This window comes from Drosophila sechellia, chromosome 2L (assembly GCF_004382195.2).
Source record: "Drosophila sechellia strain sech25 chromosome 2L, ASM438219v1, whole genome shotgun sequence".
Taxonomy (NCBI): Eukaryota; Metazoa; Arthropoda; class Insecta; order Diptera; family Drosophilidae; genus Drosophila; species Drosophila sechellia.
The window spans coordinates 11,170,939-11,187,133 of record NC_045949.1 but is presented as its reverse complement, the minus strand read 5'-3'; positions in this window follow the sequence as shown (position 1 = coordinate 11,187,133).

Sequence of the window (16,195 nt, the reverse complement as noted above, 5' to 3'; positions counted from 1 at the left end):
TTCTGGTCTCCATATATTCAGTTTTCTATTTCTCCAGCAATCTTTCTTCTTCGTAAGCCAAGCCAGTGATTTGTTTGTCGCTGTTGGCAATGCTGTGCGGTGTGTTTGGGGCTGGCCAACGTTGCCAACGCCGTTGATGATGAGTTAGACAGCGACTCGATCTAATTTCTCATGCTGGAATCATCGATTCATCGTTTTGTGTAGCGCTGTAAATCAATGGGACAAAGACCCAATCCGACCCGACCCGGATATGGGGCTCCGCCCCCAGCCCCAATCAATCCTCCAATCCAGTCAACTCCTGCCACCCACTGTCCAAATCTAAGCGCTTCAAATATATTTCCCCCGATTTGGGAGCAGAAACGCGGCATAATTGCCGTTTTGTTCGAGAGATACGATGGATGGAAAATCGGGGGAAATGGGTTGGGGTCGGGGTTTGGGGGCAGCAAATACAAATTGCACGTTTCAACCCGAGTTGCATGTGAGGTAGTGTGTGTGTGTGTTGGCCCCAGTTGCTTTTTTTCAAAAGCGAGTGTTTGGGTCAAATCAAAAAATCACAACAAAATTACTTGCCTGTCATGAAATTTGCCTCGATTTTGTTTCTTCTCCGTTGCTGCTATTTTCATTTTTTTTTTGTTTTTTTCCTGTTTGCTGCTATTGCGGATGCAAAACGTTTTGCTATTTTATTTCGTCTTCCTCGCCCCTCAAAAGCAGAAGAAGAAGAGTGCAAAGTGTTCCTGTGCTCTTGAGGTTGTTTTTTCAAACTTTTTTGGCTTTTTGTGAGTATATATAATTTGAATTTACAGTCGGTGGGACGCCTTCCGCTACATCAAATCATTTGCAGGACACTGGACCCATTTATTAGCCACAGATAGAATAGAATAAAAATACTATTTAAAAAAAAGGGCATTTCAAATATAATTAACAAGTTAAAACCACAATATCGGTCTGTAAAAAGTAAATGTTAAGTGATTAGACAAATAAATATTTAGTTTCAACCGGAACAGTAGCTGTTTGTTTTATCCCACAGAAATTGAAATCTTTCCCCTAGTATATGTAATCCCTTTCGATTCCAGCGATCTGGTTCCACTGTGCCGCATTTCCAATCAACGTGACGTATGAGTGTTCGGTTGTTTGTCAGCTCCGAGTTGCCAGTGTGTCCAAGTTGGGCCTGCGATTGGGATTGCGGCTGAGTTGGGGAACTGGGAAATGGGGGCTGCAAACGTTGGCTCAATCGGTTGTCTGGTTGGTTGGCTGGTCCCGGGTGGAATATGCAATTATGTATTTTTAAGTTCATGTTTTTACATTGGCCTTTGCTCCGTCTCGCTCGCTCTCTGGCTCCCCCCGTTCGCATTTGCGCCCAATTGCTGTAAATATAAAATTGCAGCAATTTTCTATGACTCGCCTCGATTGGAGTCGACGATGCGAACTCCACTTTGTGGTGGGGGACTCGGAAGGGAGGCTTGGCAACTCTGGTGGCTTAGGCCTGATTGAACCCCACTCCCCCTGCGGTCTGACAACCACCCTGTGGGTGGTAGCGGGCCCAGTTATTATGAATTGCTGCTCAAATTGCCAGCAAGCAACTAGCAACATTTTGTGCATAAGGGGGATCCCCGACCGATTATCGGCAATCGTGCGGTATTATGGAAGATGTCTGTCTGGCCGCGGGGAAATGATTTGTGGTGGGATGAGGGGGCACTGAGGGGCGGGGCAAGTCCCTAGCATGAGCAAAATGCCTGCAGCTTAATTGACTCGGCCCGTGCAGCGCACCTCTTAATTGATGCGAGCCGAGGCTGCAAAATAACCGCAGCATCAACAGTTAGCCGAAAATGCATTGAATTGGCCCGAACTGCGCGAAACATTTCTCTGCCATGGCAGAGATACATTGAAGCATATGCCTGTCTCCTCGCGGAAGTGCACTGCTCAAAAATATGATGAACAGTTTAAGAATTTAACCGCAATTAAAAATCAATGCTTATAACATTCTTGATGTCATGGAAAGAGAAAACTAAGTACTTGTGAAAAAATATCTTTAAAATGTATGTATTATATATATAGTCACGCATTTCTCGCAGTACAATTGCCAGTGGATAGTGGAGCCTAGCCCATCTGGCAATCGACTGGCGACCGTCGCCGGCTGCACAGGTGCAAATCTCTATGGGCGAACCAGGTGTGGGAGAGGGGCGCTGGGGAGGGGCGGTCTTTTGGCGCTTTTCGGGTGTCAAATACAAAATAACAACAAAATGTTTCGCGCTCTTATGAGTCTTGTTTCGGTTGCTTTGAGGAGCGTGATTGGAGTTGTTTGTTTTTCCTGTACAGGTCGCCCATTGTGGCTAAGGCACTCGGGGGATTTCGGTAATATACAACATATTGCTCAATGGGTAATGGGTTTTATTGGGACAGTTACATTTAATTGGAATGAAATTTAATAAATAAATATGCATCATTCAGTTTCATTATGAAAATCTTTCTGAATGATGCCTACATTCTGCCTGCCTGCCATTCATTTTGTGTGGCTGCATTTTTAGATTCGTAGAGTCCATTGATAATCTACTGAAATCGAGACAAGTGTCTTTGCTGGACTCTCGAAATGTTGAAATGAGATGCATTAGGCAGCCCGAAAAGTTGTCAATCAATTCTCGGAAAATGGCATCGCATTTGCATTAGAATTCCTCAAGCGGACACAAGTGGACTCTGGTTCTCATGCAAATTAACTGCCCGAAAAGAATTTAATTCAGAAATTTTCCACTTGACTTTTCATTCACAAATTGCAAAATCGCTGGCCTCCCAGCTGTGCGAATTTTTTCCAGCTAATTCTATATCCAAATATATATAGATACATATAAATATATGTACATATAGCCCCCTAAACTAATGCCACGTTTTGCGAACTCTGTGCGTGGATGTCAAACCGAATCTGAATCCGAAAACGAATCTAAATCGCTGTCAAAATCCTCCGGCCCAAGGTGCATTCCATATTAACCTATTTCGAAAAAGCTCCCATGGGCCCACAAAACCCAACCCAACCAAATATACAATTTAAATTGCACTCTGTCGTTCTGCAGAATGTATCCCATATATGTATATGTAAGAGTGCAGATACATTGTGATCGGTGCACTGGATTTTATTGCCCTGCGCGAATTCTTGTTTGTTTTCATTATCGCCGCTACAGCAATTTTCGCTTTTCATCGAAATCGCTTCATTATCGTTGGAAATAGTTTTCAATTACCATTAAACGAATCGGTAAATATTATGGGTGCAAACATTGTCCGGAATCGTGTACATAATTAGGCACAATTTTGTGGGCATTGCCCTTAATAATCGAACATTCATGCCCGGTTTCTCCATGTGAATGTACAAATAAAATATAACTTAAGAATATCTCAAACTCCCTATATGTCAAATCTATCATATTACATTAACAACGAGTTTAAAAATACGATCTTAGAAGTTCAAACATGGTAGCAAATCGAAAACAGACAGATTCCAATAGTACAAGACCTAAAAAATATGCAGATCGAGTTGACCACATTTAATTGGATAGCTAATCATAAGTTAAATCAGAAATAATGTAGTAATTGGTAATTCAAAGCATTTGACAAAAATGCATTGTAAAAATTATATATATATTTAAGGTATAAATAACCATTTGAATATCAAATCTTTTGTATTCATAAGCTAGTCCACCTTTTCTGCTTCATATCTTGAACTTTAATCGCAGCTAAAATTTGTTTGCCATTTAATCTGGCCAGCCAACTTAGTCAGTTGGCCAATACTTCAGTATCCACAACTGAGTGCAGACTGGGCAAACCAAAATCGGTTGAATATGGAAATCAGTGCATATCGATGGCGCTCAACTGCAGAAGCAAAACGCCAACACCAACTGGTACTCCTGGTGGTACTCCCACTTCGATTTCTGGTCCAAGTCATGTCCTCCAATGCGATGCCCACTGTCCGCTGGCTTTTCCCAATGTTTTCTTTTTTTTTTTGTGTGTGTTTCTATTTTTTGTTGGGCTTTTGTGAACTTTTGTCTATTTGTATTTGGCCAAATGAATTGCACTTTGTCCACCTTCTGCTCAGCGCTTTCCTGTTGAATTAAGTCAGTTTGAGTTCATTGGAGAACCCCCATGTGTACCATCACTTCTCTGAATCTCTTGTTTCTATTTTTTTCAGTGGGAAAAATATGAAGCAACATTCTAATGGTATGTCAACTAAGTTATTATATATATTGTACAATTAGCCATGAAAGTTTATAGTTCCTAGATTTATATAAAAATGGTACCATTTACTACGTGGAGTATGAGACTTATACTAAAAGCAATGTACATTAATTTTAAATATTTTTCTGGCAGTGTACAGTGTTGCATATTGACTTTGATACAGCGATAGTGAAGCGGGGGCAACTGAGACGGTTGACGCCAGGGCCGATAACAAATCGCAGATACATAATTAAATTACAGCGTTTTAATTTCTGTAATTAGTCACGACTTCCACCCGAAACAGGGCTCTCGGGCAGCGAAATCGGCGCCAGGAGGCCACTGGGAAGAGCTGTCGGCGGGGAGTCCCCGTTTCCGGGGTCCGTGCTCCAACTGCAATTGGGTGGGTCCTCCTCGAACCCCTTCGATGCGCCGATCCTCCGATCCGCAGTTCAGTTAGATCATCAAAATGATCTAGTTTACGGCGAGCATGGGCCATAAATACTGGGCCATTGGAAAGCGAATAAAATGTATGCAAAATATTTGGACATTGCGTGTTGCCACGAGGGAGGTGAGGAGACATAGACTTTGCGCGTGCGCATTCACATATAAATTAAACAAACGTCGCGCATTTCACACACACGCTACTTGATTCATGAAATATGCGCGCCAAGAAGCAGCAACAAGTAACATAGGCAGCACAAATAGCATAAATAAATGGAAATAAATAAATAAATGAAAAAGTAAAATGCGAAAACAGTTGGCCACGTCGTGTAGACTCATTTAGACTCATTTGAATACCAAAATGCGGACACGAAGCGCCGTCCGCAACTTCAAGTCCAACTGCAGTTCGCAGACAGCGCCGACGACATTTTCTAGGCTTATTTATTTACGACTTTATTCCCAGCCCGGCTTGAAGTGCATCCATCGCAGCCGGCCCAGAGCTGGCACTTTTTCTTTTTATGATCTCGGTTGGTGCGCTGCGGTTCCCGGAGCAGCTCCTCCAGCTGCCAGTTGGCCACCAAGGCGCTTGCGGACCCCAGATGCACTTCGCAGATCCGGCTGCAGGTGGTCGGTCGTCGCTGATGCATTTGCATAGGCCCCTAATTTGGGATCCATTTTGCAGCGAATGTTCTTCAATTAGGGCTTGGGCGAAGGATTGCAGATCCGACTGGGAAGTACATAAGTGCAGTGAGGCAGTCCGGCAATCAAACAATCCAGCTGGCTAAAATATAATTTTCAAATCGTGAAGTGTAATCTGGCTTAATAACCTATAACACACTTATAAAGATTATGTTGTCAGTCTGCATAATTAAAATTTATTCATCATGTTGTTGCAACTATTTAAAGCAAGACTTTTAATACTATTTAAAAAGCTTATACATATTCAGAAAAAACATTCTGTTAATAGCATACTCATTTACAAGTGACCCAAGCACTTAAATAAATTATTATTTAATTAACATTTAACATTTACTTTAAAATATTATTGACGTTAAATAAGCTACAAAATATCCGGTTTCTTTTCTTTTTCAGTCTTGTCAAGATGCACAGCGTTGATAAATAGTAGAAAGTAGTAGCTCCAGCTCGAACAGTGCTGTGGAGAAGTATGCTCACACACAACCACTTTCGTCCTTCCTTCGCAAATAGCAAGTACACTTACATACAACTAAGTATATTTGTGTATGAGTTCTTAAAGTTTTTTAAAATAACGCATTTGAGACTCGGCACAAACTAGCGTCAGGATATGAAGAAAGTGCAGTTTATATATAGTTCTATATACACACAAGTATTTCCACATATGTTGTTGGCTTGTTTGATTTTGAAAATACAGTGCGTTTTGTGAGTATAAGTCTCATAATCACTTTCGACAAATTAAGATCTGTAAAAGAACGAAAATATATTCAGTAATTTTGAAAATGCTTTTATTTCTTTGATGTCACATCTTATAAGCAACATTGTTGATCAATAATCTTTAATTATATATCTATACGACTGAAACGCACTGCATTTACATGGCACATGTACGTGTGTGAAAGTATATGGTCTTTTGATGGCATACACTCGTAAAGGTCAAAAGTTTTCGTTTGCAGTTGAAACTTTTTGTACAGCTCCTTCTCTATCAAGGGTGTTGCACATACACACACACTCAGACACTGGGGAAAAGTTGCACAAGGAGCAGTCGACTATGAGGTCCTGGTTGCCTAAGTGCGCCATATCCTTTGGCTCCCCGATTTCGCTGCCACGTCCGCCCATTCGAAAAGGTAGTTTTCATATTTTTCGGCGATAAGCAGCCGCATCTGTGTGTGTGTGACTGTGGCATAGCGTGCACTTAGCAGGACGACCGAAGGACCAACGCCCACATAGCCAACCACCTCCGCCAGCCGTCCGTTAGCCATTAGAGCCAGTGGCCTAGGTGAAGCCACCTCGGGAAAATTCGTTGGGCAGGGAGGGCATTTTCCGCCGCAAATGGCAAAGCATAAATTTATGTAAAAAGATCTGTGATTTATCACCGAAGCGAGGTTAAAAGCAAAACTTTTATTTCCACCCCCATACCTTTTATCCAGTAGCCAGGTTTAATTTATGGAATTTTAGTTTTAACGCCAACTTTTGGCTCGCCATCCTTGTTCGTCTTTTGTTGATTCCATTGTTCGTGCGCCGTGCGTGTACACTTAAAGATAATATTAATTCCGCTTCTATATTAACAATTTGTATAAATTCAGCAAATGTTTTGAAATTTTTCATTTTATTTTCTGTGATACAATTGCGAATATATATATATATCTATGAATACATATATATAACAAGGGGTCACCTCTATCGAAACGAAATCGTTGCAAAGTTGAAAGTTTGCAACGCACATAAATCAGATGCACTTTCGGCATTTCCGCGCACACACAGAAAAAACTGAACAGAAAACACTGGCAGGAAAAGAAAAGCGTCCCTGAAGCTTTTCCCCCCAAGGACTCGTGGCTGCAGGAAATTAGCTGACCGCCCCCTCCTCTAGGCTCCCTTGCCCATCGATTGCAGTTATTGCAGTCATTTGTGGATGAATGTATCTGTCTGGGCGTCTGACAAATTCGAATCATTTGCGTTAAGTATCCTTTTTTACATGCCGCCAGGACTAATGATGAACGGTCCAACGTCAAAATTCAATTACTTCGGTGGAAGCTGACATCGTCTGGGGTTTTCGTGGCCCCAGCCCACACGAAAACCGGAGCTCATAAATGGTGATGAACTGGGGCGGCATGAAATATAAGGCAATCCCCCTAATTGCCATTAGGTACGTGTATATCCCCTGGCCAAAAATTGCCGTGCTCCGTTTCCTGAAGCTAATTGAGGCCCGAACTCATTAGATTACCTTTGCACGCAGAGCAGAAGACTTACCAATTGAAGGGGGATTAAACAAAGAAATTGGAGATATTAATTTAGCTTGACTTAAAGCTGAAAGAGTGGATATATATTTCATAGTCAGAGTGAAAGTTTACATACTTATCAAGGATTTCTAAACCAAAAAAATAGCTGGCTTAAAGTACGCGTGGTATAAAAACCTTTCTAATAAGTTACCTAACAAGAAATGCTATAAATGCTTTAAGAAATATATTTTTCCTGCCCGTTCAATACAATAAATTATCGAAATAAGCCACGGAGCAGAAATCAGAGCTATCTCCGGCATCGTATCTCATAGATACTTTTACTCATATTTCGTGCAGCTAAGTCCGAAATTCGGACGATGGCAGGTCGATAGCCGGGAAGCAATTTCCAAAACATCGAACCGACCAAATCCGCTTTGATCCCCCATATGGATGTCATAAAAAATTAAGTGAATACCGGCCAAAAGCTATCTGGGAACAGGACCCAGGAGCTGCGTGGTGCCGCATCTGGTCAAATATTTGCACTGACAAAGGGACGCGGCCTGGAATCCACTTGTGTGCGCTTCGTCAATTTGCCATAATTTCAACGCCTATCTATTCAGTTGGGCATCCCATCCCCTTTTGCTACTTAAGTGTGCATTTAATTTTGATCAAGTATATTTAAAAAGAAATATCTAAAAAAGAATGTACTCGAGAGCACTTGCTGACAGCTCTTTGTTTGCTTTGTTTCTCGACACGCGACAAGTGAGTGCCGCCCCAGGATGCTAACTCCTACCACAAAAAAATGGAAAAAAAAACGGGGTGGCTTATGCTGTTCCAAATCAGAGTGACAAGATAATAAATAAATATCAAAATATGTCATAAGGAGATTTGCAACAGCTGAGAATGGAGTTTTGAATGGTATTTGGGGTGGAACTTGTCGCTCTTTTTAAAAAGGACTCTTACTGGTGCTCAGCTGGTGTTGAAATGTGGCAGTTGAACAGGTTCTGAAGTGGAAGAGATGCAAAATTGTATTTAAATTTCTAATATCGGTGGGAAACACAAAAAAAAAAAACTAAAAAACAATCAACCAATTTTTTATGTATTTTGCTTTCATCAAGTTAAATCAGTTTACATGCATATGTAGTGAAATTTTTAATGAATTTTTATGTTTTATGTTTTTATTTTATGTTTTATGTTTGCTTATTATATAGAAGTTTTAAGATATTGTTTTGGTGTATATATATGGATCATAAAACCTTATGTAAATCCCTTTCCAAAAATCTTCAGCTAAGATAATATACACCTCAAAACCTGTTATGGATTTTTGGTATGTGGGGCCCATAAAGAAATCGTCGCGATGACAGATTTGAAGTGCGAAACGAGCTCAGATGCCACTCAGCTCACTGCTAGGATGCGATGGACTTAAAAGGGGTTAAACGGCGAGGCCAACTCTGGGTGGGCAAACCCAGCATGGATGAGGAGGAACTACCCCAAGGACTACACATCGGCGTCAAATTGGAAATGCTTGTCATATCCCTGATTTATCCGTCTTGATACATGGATTTTTCATTTTTATGCTCGTCACCCACACACATGTAAGCAGTTTCATAAATTATTTGTCACAATTAATTGAATTGTGTCTCTGTGGGTGTGGGTCATCCCTGCCCCGCCCCACTGTTCTTTCACCTCCCACTGCATCTGCGGGCTTTTTCGGAAAAATCCTGGGCACTGAACCCTCGTGAAACTTTTAGTCGGCAACTCTTGCACATTTGCAGGAGTTTTTGAAAAAAAACTTTGTCACCACTAAATGAGCCACGGGGGCGGATACCGGGGGACAAAAGGATGCGCCTCGCATCCTGCTGTGTCCTGGCAAATAATTTGATGAGATACGACATATGTGCAAACAACTTTTGTGCGGTGCTTCATATAATTGAAAATCATATACACGCACCATGGAGCCAAGGAAAAGAAATGGAAACTCTGGCCGGCAATATTTCCTGACTTCCCCCTTTGCGTGTTTCCACTTTGGCAATCGAAAAGCGTTATGTTTTGCGGGGCAATTTAGAGGCCAATATCCTGCTGTGAAATATGCGGTGATTTCGCTGAGTCCTTTTGTTCCTTGCTGGTTCCTGCGTTGCATTAGACACTGGATTTAGCGCTCAGAAATGATTTATGATTATGACAAATTGTTTGGCAGCAGTAAGTGAAATACGCGATGATAGGGTGTGGCTTTAGTACGGGGTGGCTAAATGTGAGTGGAGATACCACAAGAGACTACAACGTAAGACAGTTTTTTCGATGGTTTTCAATTATTCTTAGCAATATTCATATAAGTAAGAATACACTTTCAGAGTTAATTAAAGCACCTCGAGTAACCCATTAATATGTCTTAGGCAGTAAAGAAAGGATTATACATGTACCGAAAACTGTGCCTGTCAATCTCATCAACTGGCTCATCATCAACCTAGGTGATGGCTCTTTTACGAGTCTTGGCCCCGATTTCCATGTAAAAGCCATATATCAAAGGGAAAGGGAGAGAAATCAATGCAACCATCTAGGCGGGCATTTAAATATACTTATATATTTTATACGTTAGCTCGAAATGCAAAGTGGAGGAATGGAAATAAATCAGAATGCTTCCATTGGACCGCGCCGAACTAATGAGAAACTCAACTCCGTGCAATTAATGCTGATAATAATCAAATAATTAACTTTCTTAATTGAAAACAATGAAAAGAGTTTTATGCGCCCAGAAATGTTTTGGTAACATTAACACTTGGCCAAGGCGACGACAAGGGGCCAAAATCGTTGCCATTAGGCCGCTGACGACATTTGTCTCTAACATCGACGGCTATCTACCAGCTCCATCTAACTGCTGTGAGCCCGAGTCTATTAAATTTGAGGTTCTTTAAAAATGCATTAAAACAATGCCACAGCCAAGCTCGACTAATCATAAAATGGGTAAATATTTATTTTATCCGGGGAAAAATAATAAAAATCGATGCCATAAGGCGACTCTTGGCCATGACCATAAAAATGTGACAAAACATAAAGCAAATGTCCAGAAAGGTAGTGTGTATACACACACATGCACTTGCTGTACCAAAAGGATGGAGTTTTCTGAGCCCGTTCCAAAGGACTGGCTATAAGGAAGCAGCGAGCCGAAATACAATAAATTACTTGACGGAAAATTTTGATAAGAGCGACCCGGCTGATCCCAAATCCAACCGTGTTGCTTTTTTATAGCCACAGCCAGTCGTCTCGACATTGTCGCCAAAGATGACGCATGTTGCACTCGCCCAGGACACCATACACACCAACTGGCGGCAACAGACCCAAATGAAATGAGTTAAACGGGGCAGGTAAGCCGGACTACGCAGCCTGATAAGAGCCCTGATAGACCGACTACTCATTTCAAATGCGTTCGTGTTATACATATTGAAATTTGTCAAAGTCCGATGGGAAAAATTCAGTCGGTTATACAGAGCAAATTGCTTGTTTGCCGTGACATACAGATTCTTTAAATATATAAGTTACCTAACAAATATTAATAGTTACAGCTCTACATTTATGAGAATACAAACTGGCAAGGCGGCTTGACTTAAGATTCGTTGAATATGGATATTGGCAAATCATATAGCTGTCGTGGTAAACTTGTTTCCAGCGATCACTGATAAGATTCGCCAGCGATGGGAATCAAACAACAAAGGGCATGCGGAATTATACGGATTACGCAGAATTCCTCGTAGGTCGGCATAAAAATTCATGTCGCTGCCGGAGATTCGTGGCGATAAAACAAATTAGCACCTCAATCGATTCGGCCTGGGAACAAGCAAATGTCCAGCGACACGACGACAGTTTGAACGAGTTGTAATAAACTAATAATTTATAAATTTCGTTTGATATTCAGCTGGCATAAAGCTGCAGAAATAATTCCCATGACCGGGCCGAAGCACAAATCACCGGGGAATCGTCGAGCTCCGTCCGGATTTTAGGCCGATTCGTATGTCGAATCGAACATGCAAATAAACCGACAATTTCCCAGCACGTTCGCGCAGAAGCAAGCCCATTAATTAACTCCCTATCCCCTACGAGCCATACAAATTTTGCTTTATGGGTTGCGAGTTAACCGGCGCAATTAGGCGGCGTTATGGAGCCAAAAAAACTTCGGCTGCGATTGGCGACAGCGTCAAATTAAAATTACAGCCGCAGCCAGCAGTCGATGGACATCCGATAGATACGCAGGCAGATTGAAAGATGGACGGACCGATAGATAGATAGAAAGACAGATAGATAAATAAAGGTTCAATTTTCCGTCATAAAAATCATTAGAAACGTGATTGAAATCTGTGAGAACAGTGTTACCAGCGCCAGGCGACATATCACACCACGAGCATGTCGAAAACGTCTGCGCATGCGCAACTCGAGTTGAGGTTCTTACACTGAGAAAAACTATACATATTTAGGATGTACTTTGACAGCAATATGATTCTTAGTGTTATATATTATATTATTGGACTACATACTAAACTATTTATTTCTTTATACATAAGCCTATAGATAATTAAATCTAAATTAAAAAATTATATTATAAAAGTTGTTCCTTTGAAATTGGAAAAGTCAATGCAAATTATTTAAAAGGTCATATGCCTTCATTCCCTCTTTCACATAAACACTTTGTTCAGTGTATTTGCGGCAGGTCGTATCTCACGGATATCTTCGACTTGCCGATGTTTGTAGCCGCTTGTCCCTGACACTTGAGCAATAATAATTGTCAAAGCTTTGACTCAAGTTGACTTATCGTATATATGGTATATCTTCGGTGCTTAGGTGCCTCTTCATACGCTGAACTCGATGAAATTGTCAGAAGACGCCGCTGGCGCCGTCGGCCCCGTGATTAGACCCCAATACCAATTAGTGGCACCCGGGGACATGGACATATTTAAATTGCCGCTAGTACAATATACATGCATTCACCCACTCATAAGTGCCTCACCCAACAGAAGCCGATACATCGGGTCTTGTATCCATAAAAAGTGATCGCCACGAATTTAACACGCGTAACAAATTGACGACTAGCTTTCTCAGCGAGGCACTAAAATATTTATGGGTTCCTGCTTATGGCCAGGAATTTTCAATTACAATATGGGAATGTGCTTTTACAGGCCACTCAAGCTTATACTTTCTGTGTAAGCATATAAAAGGTCATAAGAATGCGGATCTTATTTATATGACATTAAAAAAAGTATTTGCTTGAATTTTATATTTGATTTTAATAACTTACGAAATTTAAATTAATGACATGATTTTGTTTATAACGATCTAATATCCAGCATTGACTATATCATAAGATATTAACACAATTGGGCGCATCCATAATTTCTCTGATTTAATGGCTCTCGAAATTTGGGTATTTACGATATTTACCTCGTGCTTAAAGGCAATTGCAGAACAAATTTAATAACGTAAACAGATTGTGCAGCACCGAGTATGAGCAAGTATCCACAAGATAGATGGCGGAGTGCTGATGCTGCAGATGCATCTGCAGCTCAGACTCGAATATTGTTAAAAATTATTGTTTACAAATAAAAAACGAAAGCCCAACGAGGCGAAGACACATAAAAAAGTAAAAGAAACGTGTGCTGTCAGTCGGAATCGTATCGAGGAGAACGGAACTCCACTGAAGCTGAAGCTGGGCAGCACCAGATCCACAATTTGTTTTCATCCATCGGGAGATGGCATGGGCTTGGGTATGGGTATGGGTATGGTATCCCAACCTGTCCGAGGATGGGCATGAAATGGGGTGGGACTGGGCTGCCATGTGATGGGGCGCAAATGAATTGTATTGGCAGCTGGCAGACGGCGCGACGTCCTCCACAGCAGCTCCTCGTAGTAGTTGTGAAAATAAAATGCACAAATAAATGCATTGATTATTAATTTACGCGAGTGCTCGGGAAAATCGTCGCTAATTAATTGAACTTTTCATAAAACTTTATCCGACAGATTGTCGTACTCGTATCTATACTCGTATGCGCATTTGTATCTGACACTACCGAGATACTTTCTCCCCCCGGATTTTCTCCAGCCCATGTATGCTTGTATCTGAAGCGAGCCAATGTCTCACTCGGTCAGTGCCGATGCTGGATGCTTGATTACTAATTGCAAACGCTGCAGTACTTTTTTATGCAGCGAGGGTTGATCGAAGAAATTGTTGAGCAAAATATGTGTACTTAATACCTTGGCATATTTATAGAATTAAAAATTAAATAAATAATATAATATGCATATTCTTCTGTGGCTTTATATATCTATGGAATGTAATTACTAATATCTTCGTTTTGATTTAATGAAAACATATTCTAGGTGAAAATATTCTCCTTATTTTATTTACTAACCAGAAGGATTTCTTGAGATTTCTGTTCAACCCATCAAAAGAGAAGTACGATAAGAGCCCGAAAACTTTTCATTTCAACCTCGTGGCAGCTCCTCCTCCTGACTTTCCGCCCATCGCCGGTCGCACATGATTACCGCGACACAAGCTGGACCTCCATGGATACTCGGAGCCACCGAACCAAGCCAGTTTCCACTCCCAATCTCCGGCGGGATGCGATGGCGGGGCAACAAGAAAATTCAATGTAACAACAAGTAGATTTACAATTTGTGATACTTCCCGTACTTCAACAACTAAATAAATATTCATCTATCGATGTGGATGCCTCTCTCGCTCTAAGAGCAGTAGAAAAAATCATGTCAGGCGTCAATTTGAAAATGTTTAAGTGATTTGTTTACACGCGGCAGCGTCTATTAACGAATTTATGGTAAACAAAGGGAAGTCGTTTGTTCAGAGACCCTGTACCATCTCCAGATACCCGCAACCCCAACCATCCACCCACCGAACACCACCCAACGGAATCGAGTGGCTCGCTTTTCCCCAACTCAATGCGGACAAAGCCAGATACAATACACTTCATAAAATATTAATCTGCTGATTTATGATTCTATTTTCCTTTTTTATTGAACTGTACTGGAGTGGAGCATCGTGGATTCGGATTGGAAATGGAAACGGGAGTAGAAGTGGGCTGTTGTGGAGTAGTTTCTCATCTGCAGGTTGGCCTTTGTTTACGCGAGTGTCGATGCATCCCAAACAAGAGTAAACATATTGAAACATTGCGATGGTCTGACTATTTTCTGGGGAGTTTGTTCTGCACTCCAGATATATTTTACAGTCTTATCCCAAATCAGTAGCACGTGTTTGACACAGATGCAAAAGAACAATGATATATGCAGGACCTTAAAGAGGAGGAATATTTATGTATATTTAAACTAAAATGAGACTCTAAAAAATTGTTAAGTACACATATTAATTTTCCGGGATTCAGTTTATTAAACCTGCAATGCCCCACTAAATAAAATTCCAACCGGAGCAAGCACCTCCTCCATATTTGATTGGTGTCATGCTGCGATTGGCGATACATCTTCATTAGATTCATCCGAGGTGATCGTCCTACTGGTGCGGATCAAACGCTAGCCGATGTCTAAATATACTCAAGTTCACTTTGAACTTTTCAAGAGGAATCCGTGCGATTTATGGGGCCTCCCAGCTTCTGGCCATCCTAAATCTGAACCGATTTGACGGAAGACCGCCCGTGGCTCGATCTCTGGATGAAATATGAAATGATGACATGGCAGAGTTCACAGATCAGAGGGTGAACTCTAGGCTACATACATGTATAAATTCTGATATGCAAATAGTCGCACATAAATCGAGGCATTTAGGACTACAGTGACAGGCATGAATAACGTGGCAAGAGATATTTCATCTGCCAAATTGCCAACGTATTACAAATTAATTTAGAGGCTCAAGGCGGCAGGCATGAAATTGGGCATTTTGTACGCGAGATTCGGGCGAAATTGAATATTCAAAATGCAGCCAACAAAATAATAAATATCGCGGAACCAATTGAACTGCCTTCAGCCTTGGACTGAGCAAATATTTGCATAAATTAGCGCCGCTTCGTGGGCCTCACGTGCACAGTCGTCGAACCGTCAAATGCAGACAATGACAATAAGTTCCTCAGCTCCCTTTCATCCTTCCATCCTGCCAAATGCATCCCCTGTCGAAGGACTCCGGCCGGAACTTGTTTGTTGGCTTAAGCCCTGGGTGTCCTTGTATCCCTTTTTCGGGATGTACGGGTGTAATTCTGCGGCAGCGTGACCAATTAATTTGATTGTAAAATGTGAAATTCGTATTAAAATCAAATACAACAAAAATGACAACGCGTATGATGGGAATATTAAAAAGGATACAAGCCACCACCACCCAAAAGAAGGCAAGGCAAATCGACAGGAGCCACCCCAAGGATGCTGTTGCTGACTTTAAAGTCACGCACGGAGTTTGCGCGATTTTTATGATAATTTCACACAGCGATTGGGTCTCGTCCGCCATCGCTGTGGATCCCATACCGTTTCTCCTAACCATTCCATTTCCATTTCCCAGGAAGCCAGTCAGGCAGAGATGCCGGGGATAAGGATATTTTCCGCTTGACTTTATTCTATTTTCTTTCATTTTTTAATAACAATTCAAATGCGCAGGTTCGTCTTTCGATCAAATCGCTGAGATGTGAAAAAGGTTTGACCCTCCGACT